The 20,338-nt window shown below is 45.1% G+C and overlaps 1 protein-coding gene and 1 long non-coding RNA gene across 8 annotated transcripts in view; one reads left to right on the forward strand and one right to left on the reverse strand.

Annotated features, from left to right (window-relative positions):
- LOC102554815 (uncharacterized) lies at positions 1–7,490 on the reverse strand. Of its 2 annotated transcripts, none has more exons than XR_015645950.1 (3): positions 7,145–7,490; positions 1,379–1,445; positions 1–468 (listed from the first exon to the last, which is right to left on the reverse strand). It is a non-coding gene; the product is annotated as an uncharacterized LOC102554815 (long non-coding RNA). The 2 variants fall into 2 exon arrangements; XR_015645949.1 differs by having other exon boundaries at positions 1,379–1,572.
- An 82-nt stretch (positions 7,491–7,572) lies between these two features.
- Positions 7,573–20,338, forward strand: part of Atg5 (autophagy related 5) — a 90,387-nt gene continuing 77,621 nt past the window's right edge. For 3 of the 6 annotated variants that reach the window (NM_001399020.1, NM_001014250.2, NM_001399019.1), the window contains 1 exon segment: positions 7,573–7,815. The gene's annotated coding sequence lies outside the window, so the exon portion shown is untranslated. 6 annotated transcript variants of the gene reach the window in all.

The raw sequence follows: 20,338 nt of genomic DNA on the forward strand, positions 1-20,338 counted from the left end.
TTTGAAGTTTCAGAAAATATATTGAACAAAATCATAGAAGAAAAATTTTACAACCTAGAGAAGAAGATGCATACAAGAAGCATACAGAACACGAAATAGATCAAACCAAAATAGAGAGTCCTTTCAGCATATAATAATAAAAACACAAAACATACTGAAAAAATATTAAAACTGCAAGGGAGAAGGCCAAGTTATGATGTTTGGTGCAGAAATACAAACTTTGACTAAGACAATAAGGTAAACATTTGAAACAGACTTATAATTCCTACTGAAGAGCAGTCATCAAAATCAACCAAAACAAGCCCAGAGCACAAAGAAGAGTTAATGCCAATACTCCTCAAATTATTTTCCAAAAATGGATAGAAACTTTAAGAAACTCCACTAAAATCAGGAACAAAGCAAGGCTGTTTGTTCTCTTCATATCCATTTAATACAGTACTTGAAGTTTTATCTGGAGAACTGAGACACCTGAAAGAGAGTAAGGAGAAACAAATTAGGAAGGAAGAAGTCAAAGTATTACTTTTTGCAGACAATATCATAGTATACGTAAGTGATCCTAAATATTCCACCAGGTATTTCCTACAGCTGACAAACACTTTTGGCAAAGTGGCTGGATACAAGGCTATCTCAAAAGAAAAAGATCAGTAACCCTCCTATACATAAAAGACAAATGGACTGAGAAACGATAGCCCTAAATAATGTAAAATGTCTTGGGGTAACTAACCAAGCAAGCAAGAATTGTGTGATAAAAACATCAAGTCTCTGAAGAAAGAAACTAAAGACGATATCTGAAGATGAACGCCCGTGCTCATGGATTGGTAAAATGAACATAGTAAAAAGGGCCAAAAATTCGCCACAGATTCAATGCAATCCCCATCAAAATCCCAACAAAAATCTTTACAGACCTTGAAAAAACGATGCTCAACTTTATTTGAAAAAAAAAAAGCCAAAAATATACAGAATACCTAAAAACACAATTTTTTTTTATTTTATTAACTTGAGTATTTCTTATATACATTTTGAGTGTTATTCCCTTTCCCGGTTTCCGGGCAAACATCCCCCTAATCCCTCCCCCTCCCCTTCTTTATGGGAAAAACACAATTTTGAATAATAAAGGGACTGCTGGGGTTCTCACCATCCCTGATTTCAAGTTGTACTACAGAGCTATAGTAATACAGACCACATGTCATTGGGATGGAAATAGACACATTGACTAATGGGACTGAACTGAAGACCCAGACATAAATCCACACACATGAACACCTGATTTTTTTCTAAAGAACCCAGAAATACACACTGGCAAAAGGAAAGCACCCATAACTAATATTGCTTGCCAAGCTGGATGTCTGCATACAGAAGAATGCAAACAGACACGTACTCATCATCCTGCAGAACTCAAGTGCAAGTGCATCGAAGATCTCAACAGAAAACCGGATACACCGGACCTGACAGAGGAGAAAGTGGTGACTAAGCTTGGGTGCATTGCCGTAGGAGATGACTGAGTAGAACACAGACGGGGCAAACACTGAGAACACCAGTTAGTGAATGGGACCTCATGAAACCGAAAAGTTCCTGTAAAACAAAGGACACAGTCAACCCCACAGAGCAGCAGTCTACAGAGTGAGAAAGGATCTTTACCAACTGTACATCTGACACAGAACTGACATCGAAAATATATAAAGAACTCCAAAAACTACACATCAACAAACCAAATAATCAAATTTTAAAACAGGGTATGGAACTAAGCAGAGAATTTTCAATAGAGTAATTGCATATGGCCTAGAAACAGTTAAAAGAAACGTTCAGCACCGTAGTGGTTATCAACAAAATGCAAATCAAAACTACTTGGAGATTCCATCCTAAACCTGTCAGAATGGCTAAGATCAATAATACAAGGGACAGCTCGTGCTATCAAGGATGTGAAGCAAGGAGAACACTCCTCCATTGCTGGTGGGAGTGCAAACGTATACGTCACTATGAAAGTCATTAAGGCACTTCCTCATAAACAACCTTACAGACCCAGCTATACCACTCTTGGGCATATACCTAAAGGATGCACCATCCTCCCACAAGAACACTCAACCATGTTCATTGTGCCTTTGTAGCCAAAAACTGGAAACGACATAGATGTCCCTCCTCAGAAGAATGGAGAAGAAAATGTGATGCAGTTGCACAGTGGAGTATTACTCAACTGTCAAAAATAAAAGAGTTTGAAATTTGCAGGAAAATGAAAGGAACTACAAAAATAATCATCCTGAGGCAATGCACACTCAGAAAGATAAATAAGGTATGTGTTCACTTATGAATGGATATATGCTGTTAAGTAATAACCAAGTGTGATGGTCCAGGCAGTGTGTCGCCGTTGGTGTAGGTGTGTCACTGTGAACATGGGCTTTAAGACCCTCATCCTAGCTGCCTGGAAAGCAGTTTTCTCCTAGCTGCCTTTAGAACAGGAGGTGGAACTCTCAGCTCCTCCAGCCCTACACCTGCCTGGACGCTGCCATGCTAGTGCCGTGATAATGGACTGAACCTCTGAACCTGTAAGTCAGCTCCAATTAAATGTTTTTTATAAGAGTTGCCTTGGTTATGGTGTCTTTTCACAGCAGGAAAACCCTAACCAATACACCAAGCTACAATCCACAGACTCAGGTTAGGTAAAGAGGAGGGATCGAGGGGAAATGACTGTCTCTTCCTGACAGGGGGAAATTGATTTTTTGAGAGGATAGAGGAAAGGCAGAGGCAGCTGAAGATGGAAGGAAGTGGGTGTCAGGAGTGATGTCTGAAATTGGGGACAGTTGGGGGACACTGTGTAAACACAGTGCAGTGGAAACTTCCTGCAATCTATAAAGGTCCTAGTAATGGGATATGGAGTCTCAACTGGCCATTTCTTGTAGCCAGGCAGGGCTTTCGATGGTGGCACTGAGCTGTAATCGATTGAGTTGTCAGCCAAATGGGTCCCACGGAAAACCCCAAACTACCCAGGCTGTTGTTAATGCAAATAAGTGCCCCATTGCCACAGACACCAAGCACAGAACTCATTTAACGGGGGAAAATAGAGCTGGTACCTACATGAGACCTTCACCCTCTACATTCTAATCTCTTCAGTGCTACTGGAAGAGAAATGTGGACACTTGGACACTATCCCAGGCACAAAACCTTTGACCTACAATCTGTCCTACCTGAAAAATAAGCTAGGACAACGGTGGCTCAGAACTTGTGGCAGGAGTCAACCAATGCCTCATTTGACTAATGTCCACTCCACAAGAACAAACCTATACCAAACACAGCTTGCTTGGGTAATTAAGAACCAGAGACTAGATAGCCCAGAGACCCAGAGTAAAACCAAACACTACTGGTCTATAATAGGTAGATGGATGGATGGATGGGTGGGTGGGTGGATGGATGGATGGGTGGTGGATGGATGGGCGGGTGGATGGGTGGGTGGGTGGGTGGATGGATGGATGGGTGGGTGGGTGGATGGGTGGGTGGATAGATAGTAAACTGACTCTTAATGATACTCTGTTATACTCATAGATCCGTGCCTTTTCCAGTCATCTTCAGAGAAGATGAGAACAGATGCAGAGACCCACAGTCAGATAGTATGTGGAGAGAGTCTGAATTGGAGACCTCCATCAAATCTCTCTCCTCATAGCTCAGGGAAGCCTGTGAAGGGGAGGCAGGAAGAGTGTAGGAGCCTAGGGTCATAGGGGATCCTAGGGTAACAAGACCTTCAGAATCAACTGAGCAGGGTGCATCTGAGCTCACAGAGACTGAAGCAGCAAGCGCAAGGCCTGCACCAGTCTGTACCAGTGCTTAGTATCACACGCATGCACGCATGCACGCATGCACGCACGCACGCCCACACTCGTGTGTGTGTATGTATATATATGTGTGTGTGTCTGTGTGTATATATATATGTATGTGTGTGTATGTATATATGTGTATGTGTGTGTATATATATCTATGTATGTGTATGTATGTATGTATATATATATATATATATATATATATATATATATATATATATATGCTATTGTACTTTTATGAAACTCCTGGCTGTAAGAACAAGTGAATCTCTGACTCTTGGGACTCTCTTCCTCCTGTTGAGTTGCAGTGTCCAACTATGATATGGGTGGTTTTGCTTCATTTTATTATATTTGATCTTGTTGTGCTTGGCTGTTCTGTCTTAGAAGCTGGAAAGGGAATGGATGGATCCAGAGGGGACAAGGGAGTTGGGGAGGTACTAGGAGGAACAGTGGGAGGGAGAGGGGAAACTATAATCAAAATATATTGTATGAGAAAAAAATGAAAATTAATTCTACAGTTACATAACTAATACTTTTGAGAAAAGTGATTAATCACTGCAGCTACTTAATTATATATTTGTGTTCTAAAGATTGCAGCTACTGCTACAGCAAACTAGAATTTTAGGTTGCTTGTGGAAATTTACAAGCTTTGACTTTTATCTGTGTGATGAATTTTCTATTCTACCTTCTTCCTCACTGTATTCTTTTGAAGATGGCCTTTGTTGAATTCATTCATCTTTTCCCCTTTGAGTTATTAGAGATCTTTAGAAGACTGTGGGTTCATTTAAATGTTTTAGAATTCTTAGATCTATACTAGAACTGAGTATATCAAAACAGTAGCCCCCAAAACTCCCCTTTTTATTTTTTATTTTTGTGGTTTTTTAATTGGATATATTTCTTTTTTTACATTTCAAATGTTATTCCCTTTGCCGGTTTCCTGTCTATAAGCCCTCATCCCCTCTCCCTCCCCCATAAAGGTACTCCTCCTGATCCACCTCTCCTTACTACCCTCCACCCCGACATTCCCCTGCACTGGGGGTTCAACTTTGGCAGGACCAAGGGCTTCCCCTTCCACTGGTGCCCCAACAAGGCTATTCTCTGCTACATATGCAGTTGGAGCCCAGGGTCAGTCCATGTATAGTCTTTGGGTAGTGGTTTAGTCCCTGGATGCTCTGGTTGGTTGGCATTGTTGTTCTTATGAGGTTGCAAGCCCCTTCAGCTCTTTCAATCCCTCCTTTAATTACCCCAAAGGGGGTCCCGTTCTCAGTTCAGTGGTTTGCTGCTAGCATTGACCTCTGTATTGGAGATGCTCTGGATATGTCTCTCAAGAGACAGCTATATCCGGTTCCTGTCAGCTTGCACTTCTTAGCTTCATCCATCTTATCTAGTTTGGTGGCTGTATATATATGGGCCACATGTGAGGCAGGCTCTGAATGGGTGTTTCTTCAGTCTCTGCTTTAAACTTTGCCTCCCTATGCCCTCCTATGGATATTTTTGTTCCCCCTTTTAAGAAGGAGTGGGAGCATCCACATTTTGGTCATCCTTCTTCTTGAGCTTCCTGTGGTCCTGGATTGCATCTTGCATCCCCCTTTTTATTATGCATCGGGATAATTTTATAACTGGGCAGTTCGGATCCCTTTGATATGAGGGATACTTTAGATACTGCTAAATCTTAATTCCTTTTGTATTGTGGTGAAATATTAACAGTATTAACAAGTGTGTGGACCTTAGATTCTAACTCCAAGCTCAGATCATGATCTCAGACTCCTCAGACTCCCAAGTGTGAGAACTGCAGACGTGAGCCACCACCCCTGGCTTTCAAGGTAAACCACGTTCATTTGCTCAGGAGATCCTCCTGCCTGAGGTACTTAAAACTAAACCAGAGGCGAGTCAAAAGTCATCTAAGGGGAATTAAGAAATATTTCTTCATTATTATTGAATATGGTACAGGCTGTTTGGAAATGTGTAGAAATCACACTGGATAATAGTGTGATTGTTCTCTAGAATTTAAGAAGTAATAAAGTAGGGGCTGGGGATTTAGCTCAGTGGTAGAGCGCTTACCTAGGAAGCGCAAGGCCCTGGGTTCGGTCGGTCCCCAGCTCCGAAAAAAAGAACCAAAAAAAAAAAAAAAAAAAAAAAAAAAGAAGTAATAAAGTAAAATCTGCTTCCAAGGGACTTTGAGTGATTGAACACGTCAGTATCATCAGTGATTTACCTTGAGTGAAAAACAGGCTTGTTTTATAACGAGACTCCTTAATAAATGTTTATAATACTTGGGGAAAATGTAGGGGCTTTTTTTTTGTAAGAATACCAGTCCAAAGTTCAAAAGGCACAGTTCTCATCCACTCCACCTACTCAAAGCAAAAATCCCTACTACTATAAACTCAGTAATCAGTGACTAGCTGAGATCATAACTGGTCTAAGCACTGACAAAAAAAAATGACTATTGTATGCTCAGCCATAAAAGGGACACCAAGGTTCAGGGAACCTCACAAAGGAACGGTGTTAATTCCATGGGGCGAGAGTACGACCATTACGACAAAATTTGAGCCAAATTCGAAGCAGTTTTATTAAATACTGGCCAGGACATGGACACTGGTACAAGATCCATCGCCAGAATTACCAGACTATGGCACCAAACTACATTAGTTAGAGCCTTAGAAAAGTCAACCCAGCTTCTCCTGAACGGAAGACTGACAAGATCACCTTGGGTTTCTTAAGGTAACACTGCCTTTAGATTCATGGCTCTGACCATGTTCTGGTGCTGCCGACAGAGCAAGTTGCCCTGGCAGCGCTGCATGGAACTTGTCTCAAACCGGAAAAAGGAGAGAGGAAGAACGGAAAGAAAAAAAAAATAGGCTAGAGAAATGCACACACACCAATGTAGTTAAGATGCTCGCTGCTCTTGCAAAAGACTAAAATCATTTCCAACGCCTGCACTGGGTGCCTCACAACTGCCTGTAACTACAGCACCGGGGGTTCCAATAACCATCTCTTATGATCTGCTTGGAACCCCACTCGCTCCTGGGGTAAGGGGGGGAGAGAAAAGAAGAGGAGGAAGGAAAGAGGAGGAAAGGAGGAGGGGGAGGAGGAGGGGGAGGAGGAGGAGGAGGAGGAGGAGGAGGTTGTTAAAATGTTTGGTGAGTAAAGACCCAGCTCAAGTACTCTTTAGAGATAGGTTTACTTTTTATTTTCAAAACAAGAAGAGTAGGAAAGGTACTCTTAGAGGTAAGGGAGGCTTTGGTACTTTTACCAGTTGGGGTTAAATACAGCCACTAATGGCTGCTGTGGTCCTACAGGAGTGGGCAGGTTCTCCTGAGCAAATGAATGTGGTTTACCTTGAAAGCCAGGTGTGGTGGCTCGCGTCTGCAGTTCTCGCACTTGGGAGGCTGAGCAGCCCGAGACAAACTCCTTAAGTCCCAGATCTGCTGTAGTTGCAGCTTGACACCTCTGTCCTGACTCTAGCCCAACCAAACCACCCCAATCACTCTTAACAGTAAGGTTTTTACAATACTGTTTTGTGAGGAAGAGAAAAATGCCGCTACCGCGGCAGCGGACGTCTCAGGGTCCTTTATTTCTCTGTTCTTCTACAACTGACAACCGGGAACACCAACATACGCGTTCTGTTGGTCCAAGAAGGAAACCAGCGGACTCAATGCGAGCTCAGGCGCTCCTTGTCTCTGCGCACGCTCAGGAGCAGCTCGGGTCTTGCCCGGTTGGGCGGAACTCAGAGGGCGGGGCGCTGGCCACGTGGGCGGGTGACGTCATCTCCGGGCGCCGAGGGTGACTGGACTTACGGTGGGCTACGGGCGCTGCGGTTCGCTCTGGTTCGGAGGGCGGAAGTGCCCGCTGGGCTGTTTTCTGACCCTCGGCGGCGGCGCTCTGTGCGGCTGCGCGCGCACTGGGACTTCTGCTCCTGCGCCTCTGCAGGACGCTGTGATCCCGGTAGACCCAACCCGACCGAGCGTCTTCCGCGCTGCGGGAAGCCGGAGCAGAGCCGGCACCTCGGGTAAAGCTCATGTGTGTGTGTGTGTGTGTGTGTGTGTGTGTGTGTGTCCGGGGCGCGGAAGTGTGTGGCAGAGGGTGACCGGGCAAGGGCTGCGGGCAAGCGGCCGGTGTAAAGAGCGCACCCGGAGGCGATGGCGGGGGAGGCGGTGCCGCTGGGCGGAGGTGGAGTTGGCGAGACACGGGCCCCGGAGCCCTTGGGCAGCCTAGCTGTCCCTTTGGGTAGGTAGTATGTCAGTTCCTTCCTAAGGTAGGAAATGTAGCCTCGAGTCCGAAGCTCAAGTTAAACTTGCGTTTTAGTGCGATGTATTTAAATCGGAATTATTTCGGTGCTTATCGGTTCTATCTAAACGCAGACTTTATCTTCAATGCCGTTCTTTGAGTCCCAGTTTAAAAATAGTACTTAATACTAAAAAAATGCATTTTTCTGTTAGTAGAACACTTTCGTTTATTTACTTTGTTGGAATTGCTCTCAGAGAATATAAACTTGAGGAACCTAAGAAGCTGGGTGGCGTGTAGATTTTTTCTCCCGAAGCATGTAGCGTTCTTTTTCCTGAGGAAGCATAGCATGTCTTCACTAATCAGAACCCCAGGGACAACTGACTGTCTAAAGCACTCTAGAATTCACCTGATAACTATCTTGGGTCCTTGATACCAAGTACTTGAGTCAGATATTCTGATTTCATTAAAGTTATTGTATGAATTGAATTTGAGATCATTGTTTTATGGTCGTTGTCGTGACAGGTAGAATGTCACAGTAACTTTAAATGTACTTTGAGCCCAGTTTTGAGGCCCATAGGAAAACAACAAAACCCAACTGTGATGGCCCAAGCTTCTAGTCCTTGTGCTAGACAAGCCGAGGTAGGAAGATTGCCTTGGGTTGGAGGCCAGCCTGGACTACAGAGCAAGACCCTGACTCAAAAAGGAACACACTCTCTCTCTCTCTCTCTCTCTCTCTCTCTCTCTCTCTCTCTCTCTCTCACACACACACACTCACTCACTCACTCACTCACTCACTCACTCACTCACTCACAGTGCTTGTCTTTAACCCCTAGTACTCAGGATGCTAGCCTGGTCTGCATAGTGAGTTCTAAGCCAACCAGGGTGACCCAGTGAGCCCCTGTCTGGGGAGGGGGGGGGGGAGAGTATATTCCAGGTGATAGAAAGTTCTAGAAAAAGAATAAACCAATGAAATGGAATGCACAGGGTTAGTGCTGTCCATAGAAAAGGTATTCAAGTGAAGCTAAGCCACATGGAAAGGCCGTTGGGGCCTACTAGCCAGTTCCGGGGCAAAGAGGAGTGCTCAGAGATGAGACAGAGTCCTTGTGGGACTCTGTAAAAACTTAATTTTTTCCGTTTTAATCTTCATGTGAGGGGTTGGGGATTTAGCTCAGTGGAAGAGCGCTTGCCTAGGCGAGCGCAAGGCCCTGGGTTCGGTCCCCAGCTCCGAAAAAAAGAAAAGAAAAAAAAAAACTCTTAATGTGAGCATATACGAATGCCCCTTGTATTCATGCCCAGTCCCATCAAGGAGTCCCCTGAGCTGTATACTGAAGAGTGCTAGCCTGGAACCAAACCCATGTCCTCTGCAAGTGCAGCCTGTATTCATTCTTCTCGCTCTTGCTCTCTCTCCGTCTCTCTGACAGGATCTCACTCTGTGACCTTGTATCAGGCCGCACTTAAATTCAGAGATCCAACTGCCTCTGCCTTCTCAGGGCTGGGATTAAAGGTTCAGATTTCTTCCTCACACCCTTCCTTTCCTTTCCTCTCTCTTCCTTCCCTACCTCTTTGTCTCTCTGTACAAGGTTCCTTTGTGTATTCCTGACTGTTCTGGAACTTGCTGTGTAGACCAGGCTGGCAGTTGTACTCAGAGATCCACTTTTCCACTGCCTCCCAGAGCTGAAATTAAAAGCATACACCACCATCACCTTTTACTATCTTTTACTCTCTCTCTTTTTCCAAACAAGGTTTCTCTGTGTAACAGCCCTGGATGTCCGGGAACTTGCTTTGTGGATCAGGCTGGCCTTGAACTCACAGAGATTGTCGGGAGCAAGAAGGTAGTTACACATAGAATACAAAAGTTATATTTTATCATGCTGAGGGTCATTACACAATGTTCACATTCTCAGTTCCTAACTGTGGTCCTACGCCTTGCTTCCTAAGGCTGCTCACCTGTTCTGCGTATCTTAGGTGAAGGTCCAGGCTCTAACAGAAGTCTCTGATTGAATGGTCAGCATGTGGGGGCGTGATCTGCTCTACAGCCACTGAGCAGGTCAAGGTGGCATCTCTCCAGAAGTAAGAGCAGAGTATTGCTCTTGGTCTCTGCTTATATACCATCTAGTGGGGTTCTAGGGCTGTGTCTGGTTATCTGGAGTAAGTGACATAACTGAGTTCTTAGGTGTAGTGGCTAAAAGGCTTTTTCTTTCTTTTTTAACTGTGCTCATTACAGGGATCTTCTTGCCTCTGCCTTCCAAGTGCTGGGATTGAAGGTTTGGGCCATCACTGCCTGGCTTCCAGTTTTTATTTTTAATGAGAAAAGTTTGAGTCAGGAGCAGATTGACCTAAGTAGAGTTTTGAAAGTATCTGATTGCCATGTTGACTGCAGAAATAGAGGTCATTGTGGCTTGGGTCTGTGTGGTTGGGAATGATTAGATTTTAGTTTCTAAGGAAGAAGAGTTAGGGATAATTGTAAGGTGGGTGGACAGAGCAACAGACTAATGGGGTTTCTGCTTCTATAGTGGAGGAGGATGTGGCGTGGGAGAGAGAAAGACCTGAGGCCAGCCTCAGTTGTGCAGGTGTTAAACTTCCAAATGGCACTGCCAGTGTACAGGAAAACACTTGTGAAACAAGTTCAGGAGTCCAAGATGAAGGTGAAAATGGAAGTTGTAACAAGTATATTTGGTATTTAAAGTTGTTTGAAAGTTGGTGCATGTTTCCTTTAGGAGGGAGGGAGGCACACAGGAGACACAGTAGGAACATAAAATCCTCTCCTCTTTCTCCCTACCCCAGGGTAGATAGAACCAGTCAGTGAATCCCTCGCTGAGATTGATTGAAGCATAGGTTTAAGAGGAAATAGAAATAGGGTCATGAGACAGCAGAAGGAAAGGGAGGAGACTGGAAAACTGGGGAAGCTCTGGGTGAGCGGTACAGGAAAGTGGGGGAATGGGTGGATTGGAGGAATGTAGAGGCACTAGACATTACCAGAGACCCATGTCTGAAGCTGTTTGCAGTTGAAGGAGAGACTGACCACTGTCCATTACTGGGCAGTTTCCCATATACCTGGGGAAGGTATACGTCTCCCGCTATATACCTGGGAAGGCGTATGTCTCCTGCCATATATACCTGGGAAGGCGTACATCTCCTGCCATATATACCTGGGAAGGCGTACATCTCCTGCCATATATACCTGGGAAGGCGTACGTCTCCTGCCATATATACCTGGGAAGGCGTACATCTCCTGCCATATATACCTGGGAAGGCGTATGTCTCCTGCCATATATACCTGGGAAGGCGTACATCTCCTGCCATATATACCTGGGAAGGCGTACGTCTCCTGCCATATATACCTGGGAAGGCGTACATCTCCTGCCATATATACCTGGGAAGGCATATGTCTCCTGCCATATATACCTGGGAAGGCGTATGTCTCCTGCCATATATACCTGGGAAGGCGTACGTCTCCTGCCATATATACCTGGGAAGGCGTACATCTCCTGCCATATATCCCTGGGAAGGCGTACATCTCCTGCCATATATACCTGGGAAGGCGTATGTCTCCTGCCATATATACCTGGGAAGGCGTACGTCTCCTGCCATATATACCTGGGAAGGCGTATGTCTCCTGCCATGTATACCTGGGAAGGCGTACATCTCCTGCCATATATACCTGGGAAGGCGTACGTCTCCTGCCATAAAGGGAAGGTGTGTGTCTCCTGTCATATACCTGGGAAGGCTTGTGTCTCCTGCCATATGCCTAGGAAGATGTGTGTCTCCTGCCAGCCCACTTTGTCCTAGGTCCAGTACACATGTTAGCAATGCCTCAGTTGCTAAATTGCTCCTGTTTAACCTCTTACCCCCAGGTTTGCCCTCCATGCACAGCTCTGAGACCCTTGTCCCGTTTCACCTCTTACAAACCTCACAGGTTCTCTAGGCTGGATAGAATTGACATCCTTCCTGCTTTTCCTGTGATGTGTTCCATGAGCTTCCACAGGGTTGACAGTAAGGGAATTGCTTGCATTTCCTTGCATCGGCCACCATCTCTCTTTATTCACTGTAGGTTTTCCCCACTGGAACAACCTTGTGATTTGAGAAGTAATTTCATCCCATGGGAAAAGGAGACTGGGCTGGGGTCACATGTGCTCCTGAAGCCTTTACAGCCTTAACTCTGGAATACTATTCCCAGGCAAAGCTTACTAAAGTGTTGGCCTGTGTTGCTTCTGCATGCTCACCTTTAGATATATACGGTCCTGAGTGTGGCTCATTAGAGCTGTTTCCAGCTTTATGGTGACTTTGTGATACAGTGCCAGGCACAGTTAGGAACTACTTGGATTTTTAGGATCTTTGAAATAGGGTCTTGTCATGTAGCCCAGGCTCTGTCTTACTCATTTGTATCTTCAGCATTACCCTACTGCTGAGTTCAAAAGCAGCTTGGGGAGGAAAGAGTTTATTTCAGCTCCATCCTGAAATCACAGAGGTCTTGACGGGAAGTCAGGGCAGGAACCTGGGTCAGGGAGTGAAGCAGAGGCCTTGGAGGAAAACCACTTACCCGCTTACCTCGCTGCTTGCTCAGCCTGCTGTCTTAGACCAGGCAAGTACATCTGCCCAGGTGTGGCACTGCCTGCCCTCAGTGGAAGGGGCCCTTCTACGTCAACTGTTTCTCAAGATGTCCTGTAGACTTGCCTAAAAGCCAGTCTTATGGGGACATTTTCTAAATTAAAATTTCTTCTCTGAAATGTCTAACTTTGTGTCAAGTTGACAAAAATCCAGGCACAGTAACCGGGGTTGACCTAAGAGTAGTGATCATTCTGTCTCAGCTTCCGAAGCACCAGAATTAACTGCATGTCACTATTTCTGGCAAGCAGTCCCCCCCCACCCTGCCCCCTTTCTTCAGTGCTGGGAATTGAACTTAGGGTCTCATATACGCTGGACAAGCACTGTTCTGCTACGCTGTACCCTGTACTTGGATTTTGGAGTGCTCCCTTCAGGCCTGGGAGCCAGATGTGTTAAGATTCTCTGTGGGGACACAGCCTGCTCCGCGTTTGCCATGCGCCTCAGCTGCGGTGTGAGGAGGTTGCATATTAGATACTCTTCCAACTTACCTTAGTTTCCTTTTGCACTTTTGAGATGGGATCTCACCTAGCCCAGGCTGGCCCTGAACTTGGTAGATAGCCAAAGCCAGCTGTGACTTCTCAATCCTCCTGCCTCCACTTCCTGAGCACTAGGATTATGGGTATTGAGCACCACACCTTGCTCCATTTGTATTTTTTAATTTAAATTCTCGTCTGAGGTGAGGTGAAGCGTGTGGTGCTTTCTTTGACTGTTCATTGCCATCCTTTAAGTGCCAAATGTATTTATTATTTTGTTTACTTATTGATTGTGTGATTGTGTGCTGTATACATGTGTGTTTGCACACATGTGGGGGGCGTGAGTGTGTAGGGGTTTGCTGAGGTGCTGTCACTGAGGTGTCTCCATCCTGATGCACCACCCTTGACTGAGCATCTGAACTTTCCCAGCAGGTACTTTACCAACAGCCTTTCCTCAACCCCAAAGTTCTAAGTATTTTAGAATTCTTTGAATACTACAGATCCACTAATATTTATTTCCTCTTCCTCCTCATAAGCTCTTACAGAACCAGAGGAAGTAGACTTGTTGGACAGGACAGAACCTTTACATACATGATCTTACTGCTGCTCCATGGGCAAGACCTGTATCAGAGCAAGGCACCCAGCATCCCAGGAAGGGGAGGGGAGGGGCGAGGCTCAGGAAGTTCCTGGAGGTGAGCAGCTGTGGCTTCTGGAGAGGGAGAGACCGTTTTCTTCAGGAATAAAGCTACCAAGAGAGGCTGCTCGTGCCTCAGGTTGCCCTGAGCCCATGGGTGGACTCTGAAACGCTCAGGAAGCTGGGAGGGGGTGGGCGGAGACTGTAAGCAAAGTGCAGTACGATAGAACGGTTTATCATTTATCTCATATCATCAAATGAGAACATAGAGGCTGTCAGCCAGCGTGAGGTGGTATGAAATAATGCAGTGTTTCTAGAGATTTGAAACTGGTCTGAGGCTGAGCAGAGCACATTTGTAATCCCAGTTTGGGAGAGAAGCAGGATAGAAATCCAAGGCAAGCCTATGCTACATGGTGAGTTTCTGTTGTTTCGTGGCCCCCACCCTCTCGGGGCTACAAACCCTACTCCTGACCCCTTTCCCACATGTGACTATCTGGTTTTCTTCTAATCCCATTCTTCCACATAATTTGTGGGTTCACATACTCCTTCTGAAAATACTTGAAAGATCCGGATGATGTCTTTGTGTCCTGCTGTGACAGTGCTCCGGGTGTCAGGAGGAAGATGGTGTGTGACGTACAGTCCTTTCCCCAGGGGATGCTGTACTGACCCCTGAAGGTGGCGTGTGTACAGATGAACACTTTAAACAAGCTTGTCGGTTCTGTAGAAGAGGAGAAATAATGGTGCGTCCGTGGAGGAATAGGGTGGCCCACCCCATCCGTGCGTAGGAGAAAGGCTTTTAGAGACGGGCACTGAGTGATCGGCCAGATTGGAAGGTGAAGCCGAGGAGCCCAGCACATGCAGTCATGGCAGGAGCTCATCCACACATGGGGTTAGGCTCTCTGAACAGGGTTCAAAGGGGCCACTGTGTCCTGCTAGTGACTGAGGGGTGTTGGTTGATTGGTTAGGCTTTTATTTTGTTCTGTTTTGTTTTTGATACGGGGTTTCTCTCTGTAGCCCTGGGTGTCCTGGAACTCACCCTGTAGCCCAGGCTGGCCTCAGACAGAGATCCACCTGCCTCTGGCTCCCAAGTGCTGGGATTAAAGGTGTGCACCACCAGTGCCCCGCGTGCCTGAAGTTATAAGTGTTTCTGTATTCACCTAGCACATACCACCTACCTTGGCCTATCAAAGGATCAGGGTTTATTGACTAGATTTAATGGTTTTTAAAGCATTTTACTATCTTTAGTTAAGCGTATGTGAGCATGAGTGTAGGCGCTCAGACGCAGAGATACTGGGTTCCTGGGGCTGGAGTTAGAGGCAGTGGTCAGACACCTGTTGTTAACTGCTCTTAACGGCCGAGCCATCTCTTAGCTTGGTTATATTGAATTTTATTTTAGCAGTGTGAGATGCATAGTTTTTAGAATTTACTTACTTTCTGCACTGGCTGGTTTTGTGTCAACGTGTCACAAAGTAGAGTCATCAGTGAGGAAGGATCCTCAGTTCAGGAAATGACTCCTTTGAGACCCAGCTGTAAGGCATTTTTTTTTCTTCAATTAGTGGCCAGTGGGGGAGGGATGGTCCAGCCTATTGTGGTCCCTGAGCTGGTGGTCCTGGGTTCTATAAGAGAGCAGGCTGAGCAAGCCAGGGGGAGCAAGCCAGTAAGAAACATCCCTCCATGGCCTCTGCATCAGCTCCTGCCTCCAGGTTCCTGCCATGTGTGAGTTCCTGCCCAGGCTTCCTTTCATGATGAACAGTGATGTGGAAGTGTGAGCTGAATAAGCCTTTTCCTCCTCACATTGCTTCTTGGTCACGGCGTTTTGTCTCAGCGATAGAAACCCTAATATACTTTATTGATAAAGTTCTCATTTGTCTTTATGTTTTTAATTATTCTTAGTTCCTAAAGCCTTTTGTGTGTGTGTGTGTGTGTGTGTGTGTGTGTGTGTGTGTGTGTGTGTGTGTGTGTTGGAATTTGAGCCCAGAACCTCATGAAGACTAATCAGGTGTCCGCCACTCAGCCACATTCCTGGTCCCTTCTGCCTCTCCCCACTCGCTTTTGGGGTATAGTTTGTTGATAGCCCAGGCTTGCTGGGAACTTGTACTCCTGTTTCCTAGGTACTGAAATTACAGTCGTATGCCGAGTAAATTGATTGCTTCGTTCATGGCTAATGTGGTAATGCTGTTTTCCATTTCACAAGTGAGAAAACATACGTGTTAACTTACTTAAGGTCAATAGAAAATGACATCACCAATTTTGCTTATACATTTAAAGTAGATTTATTAGACCAGAGATATAAAATTCTTATAGGTAAACTTTTCTCTAACGAATAATAATAATAATAATAATAATAATAATAATAATAATATCATGCATATTGGGTGTGTGCGCCTGTGTTCCAGTATCAATGGAGGCCAGAGGTGTCAGATCTCTGAGCTAGAATTGCAGATATTAATGATCTGCCTGGTGATGTGCTGGGAATTGAACCTAGTTCTTCTGGAAGAGCGACAGTGCTCTTAACCACTGAACCATCCCACAGCCCCTAGATGAATATTTATTAATATTGAGTGCATATGAATAATGAGTAGCCCTGTTTGCATTCCACTAATCTCTTCAGCAGTTTGGTTTACAAAATGAATGTCAACAATACCGTGCTCCACTTAGCTGGTCTGCCTTGCTCAGTCAGCGTCTTCCCTAGTCCAAATATATACATTGAACAGTAGCCAGTGTGGCCAGCAATGGGGGGTCTTCAGGGCGATTGAGAGTTGAAGTTCTGTCTGGGCCACAATTTAAAACCGTGTCTCAAAAACTAAAAGCAAAAAGTCAGAAGTGCAGATAGGATATGAGCGTCTAATTTATTTCTTGGTGTGTGTAGCTACTATAGAATGTGCATAAACATGGCTGGATTACAAGATGTCAAAGCCCATGCCTCCCTAGGCATGGTGCTGCCCTCCCAGAACTCTCTGAATTCAAGGCCAGACTGATCTAGAGTGGGTTCCAACACAGCCAGGGCTACCAAGTGAAACCCTCTCTTTAAAAAATAGACAGACAAAACAAAACAAAAAGCCTTGCCTGTAATTGAATTTTGAGGTATTTTTCATTCCTCAAAAAATCTATCCTTGTATCTTCTTGGAGGAGAGAGTGTTGACTGTTCTTTGTTCTCATACAGGAAGGAGAAGAGCAGACAGGGAGAGAACAGTGGTCAAGTGCCCTGGGCGTCAAACAGGGAGAGAAGCCGCCTAGGCACGGTGCTTTGGTCTGTGTGATCATCTGTCTAGAACAGCGTTTGGCCTCCTACCAATTGGGTGTTTACTTCTTGGGAAGGGAAAGAGTCTTCTCAGTGTAGCCTTGGGCCTTTACTGTCAATTATTTTCTGAGAAGAAAGGCTGTGAGCATATTGATAGTGACGTACGTGTGTGTGTGTGTGTGTGTGTGTGTGTGTGTGTGTGTGTGTGTGTGTGTGTTTTAACGGGGATTGAACCCAAGATCTAGAATTCAGCGTTTGTGAATTTAAGGAGACACCATCCCATGTGCCATGAATTACTGTTTGTGTCTCACGACTTGACCGTAAACAAGTTAAGTTTATAAAGGGACTCTGACTGTTTCCTCTTGAGCAGGCGTTTGGTTACAAATGCTATGGCTTCCTACTTTATATAGGCCATCAAGTTTGCTAGGCAAGCACGCTATCACTGAGCTCTATCTCGAAGGCTCGCTTTCTTTTTGCAGCAGGGTTCACTAAGTTTCCCATGCTGGCATTGACTTTACTCTGTGCCCCAAGCCTTGAACTTAATGGTCCTCCTGCCCAGCCTGTTGAGTAGCTTTAATTACAGGCCTCTTTGAACATTTAAGTTGCAAGTCAAATGGTAGAGTACTTGCCTAGTTTGTCTAAGGCGGTGCTTTTGACTCCAGTACTACAGAAAGCAAGTGAGACAAACAAACAGAATACTCTAAAACTGAATCGTTTTCTTCAAGTCCGTTACTTTAAAGAGGTTTTTAGTTGTTTTCTCTTGAGAGAGAGTCATAGCTGACAGTTGACTGGATATGTCAGTATTCCCAGAACTACTTTATAGCATTGACTTTAGATGTACCTGTTAGCGTGTCTTAGGTGCGTTTCTATTGCTGTGAAAAAACATGATGCTCGGGGCAGAAAGAGTTTGTTTCATTTTATATTTCCAAGTAACTGTTGGTCAGACAGACGTCAGGGCAGGAACCTGAAGGGAGGAGCGGAAGCAGAGACCACCCAGGAATACTGCTTACCAGCTCCTTCCTCCTGCCTTACTCAGTTTGCTTTCTTCTTTGTTTTATTGAGGCAGTGTTTCTGTCTGTAGCCCTGGCTGTACTGGAGCTCACTATGTGACCCACCTACCTCCACCTCCTGGATGCTGGGATTAAAGATCTGTGGGGCCAGCACCAGGCCTCAGCTTCCTTTATACACCCGAGGACCACCTTTCCAGGGACATGATTGCCCCCAATGAGCTGGACCCTTCCATGTCACAAATCAAGAAAATGCCCTACAGATTTGCCTGCAGGCTAATCTGATGGTGGCATTTTGAGTTGAAGTTCCCTCTGTCAGGTGACTCCAGCTGGTGTCAGGTTGATAAACAAAGGAAAAAAAACTAACAGCAAGACCCGAAGAGACAAGCTGATCCCTGTGGATCCCAGGCCAGACTGGGCTGCACAGAATGGTCGTCTGCAACAGAAGCTGTGGCAGAGACTGAGGGGAGCTCAGGGTCAGAGAAGCCAGCAGAGGCTGAGGGGAGCTCAGGGTCAGAGAAGCCAGCAGAGGCTGAGGGGAGCCTAGGGTCAGAGAAGCCAGCAGAGGCTGAGGGGAGCCCAGGGTCAGAGAAGCCAGCAGAGGCTGGGGGAGCCCAGGGTCAGAGAAGCCAGCAGAGGCTGAGAGGGGAGCCCAGGGTCAGAGAAGCCAGCATTTACTGTTTCCTTACTTTTTACTTATTTTTTGGTTTTTAGACGGGGCTTCTCTGTGTAGCCCTGGCTGTCCTGGAACTCACTCTGTAGACCAGGCTGGCCTGGAACTCACACATCCCTGCCTGCCTCTGCCTCCCACTGCTGGAATTAAAGGTGTGCACCAACATCACCCATCCATATTGGATTTTATATTTCCACTGTTTTGTGTACTTACCCACCACCGAGGTTAAAAACAAAAACAAAAGCCATGATAGAGTTAGAACTGAAAACCAGCTAACATTCTGCCCTCTTTCTCCAGGTGTGTTTACTGCCTGCATTCATTTCTTCATCCCTAATGTTAACCTTTCTTGTTCTCTTTCATACGGTACTGTACCTACATGTATGTGTATTCACACACACACTCAGAGAGAACATGTTAGATTCTGCATGTAAGGAGGAAATGTGGTTTTTTTCTTCTGAGATTGTGTGACCTTGCTTAATAATATATATTTTAAATCTGTCAATTTTCCTGCAAATTTTGTGACTTCGTTTTTCTTTAGAGCTGAACGGTATTCCATTATATATATATATTTGTGTGTGTGTGTATGTACATATAATTATATATATGTATATATATATATGTATGTATATATATATATATCAATTTCCTTGTCCCTTTATGTGTTGATGGAAGTGAGGTTGATTTCACTTCTTGCTGTAATGAATAAAGCCATAATAAAGATGATGCTGCAGATACTTCTGTGCTAGGGTGTAACCAGAAACGAAAGGGCTCACAGGACGATTCTATTCAAAAGTTTTTGAGAAGTCTTCAGACTGAGTTTCACAACAGCTGCATTGTTTTGTACCCCACTAATAGTGGTTGAGGTTCTTTTCTCTGCACATCATCTCCAGCATTTGTTGTCATAGTTACTCATGGTAGGTGGCCACTGGTGAGGTGCTCTGAGAGTACTTTTAATTTGTGTTCCCTTGGAGAGATGGCTCAGCGGTTAAGGGCACTGACTGCTCTTCCAGAGGTCCTGAGTTCAATTCCCAGCAACCACATGGTGACTCCCAACCATCTGTAATGAGATCCGATGCCCTCTTCTGGTGTGTCTGAGGACAGCAACAGTGTACTTAAATAAATATAATAAATCCAGAAAAATCACATTATTTTAAAAAAGTTATTGGCCATTTGTGTTCATTTTTGAGCAGTGAATACTCATGTTTATGTGCCCACTTGCTAACTGGCAGTTTTCTTTCCTTGGTGTTTAATTTCTGCAGTTCTCTGTAAGTTTGGATGTTAGCCCTCATCTGAGTGTAGCTGGTAATGACCCCCCGTTCTGTGGGCTGTCTGCCTCCTGTGTCCATTTATTTTACTTAGGTGTTTAGTGTTTATTTTTTTCAGTGTTTCATTAGAATTTATGATACATTTGTGGGTGCCCAGAAAGGCCAGAACAGGGAATTGGATCTTCTAGAACTGGAATTACAGTTGTGAGCCATCCAGACTGGGTGCTGGAAAGACCTCAGGTCTTCTGGAAGATCAGTGGGCATTCTGACCTGCTGAGCCATCTCTCCAGCCTGGACATTTATTCTAAAGATCAGCTGCTGACCTAGTGGGGAAGTAACGAGGGGCTTCCTGTTCTCAGCATGCTGATTCGAATGATTCGTACATGCAGAAGTTTTTCTTCATGTAT

The sequence above is a fragment of the Rattus norvegicus genome, chromosome 20 (assembly GCF_021556685.1).
Source record: "Rattus norvegicus strain SHRSP/BbbUtx chromosome 20, alternate assembly SHRSP_T2T, whole genome shotgun sequence".
Taxonomy (NCBI): domain Eukaryota; kingdom Metazoa; phylum Chordata; class Mammalia; order Rodentia; family Muridae; genus Rattus; species Rattus norvegicus.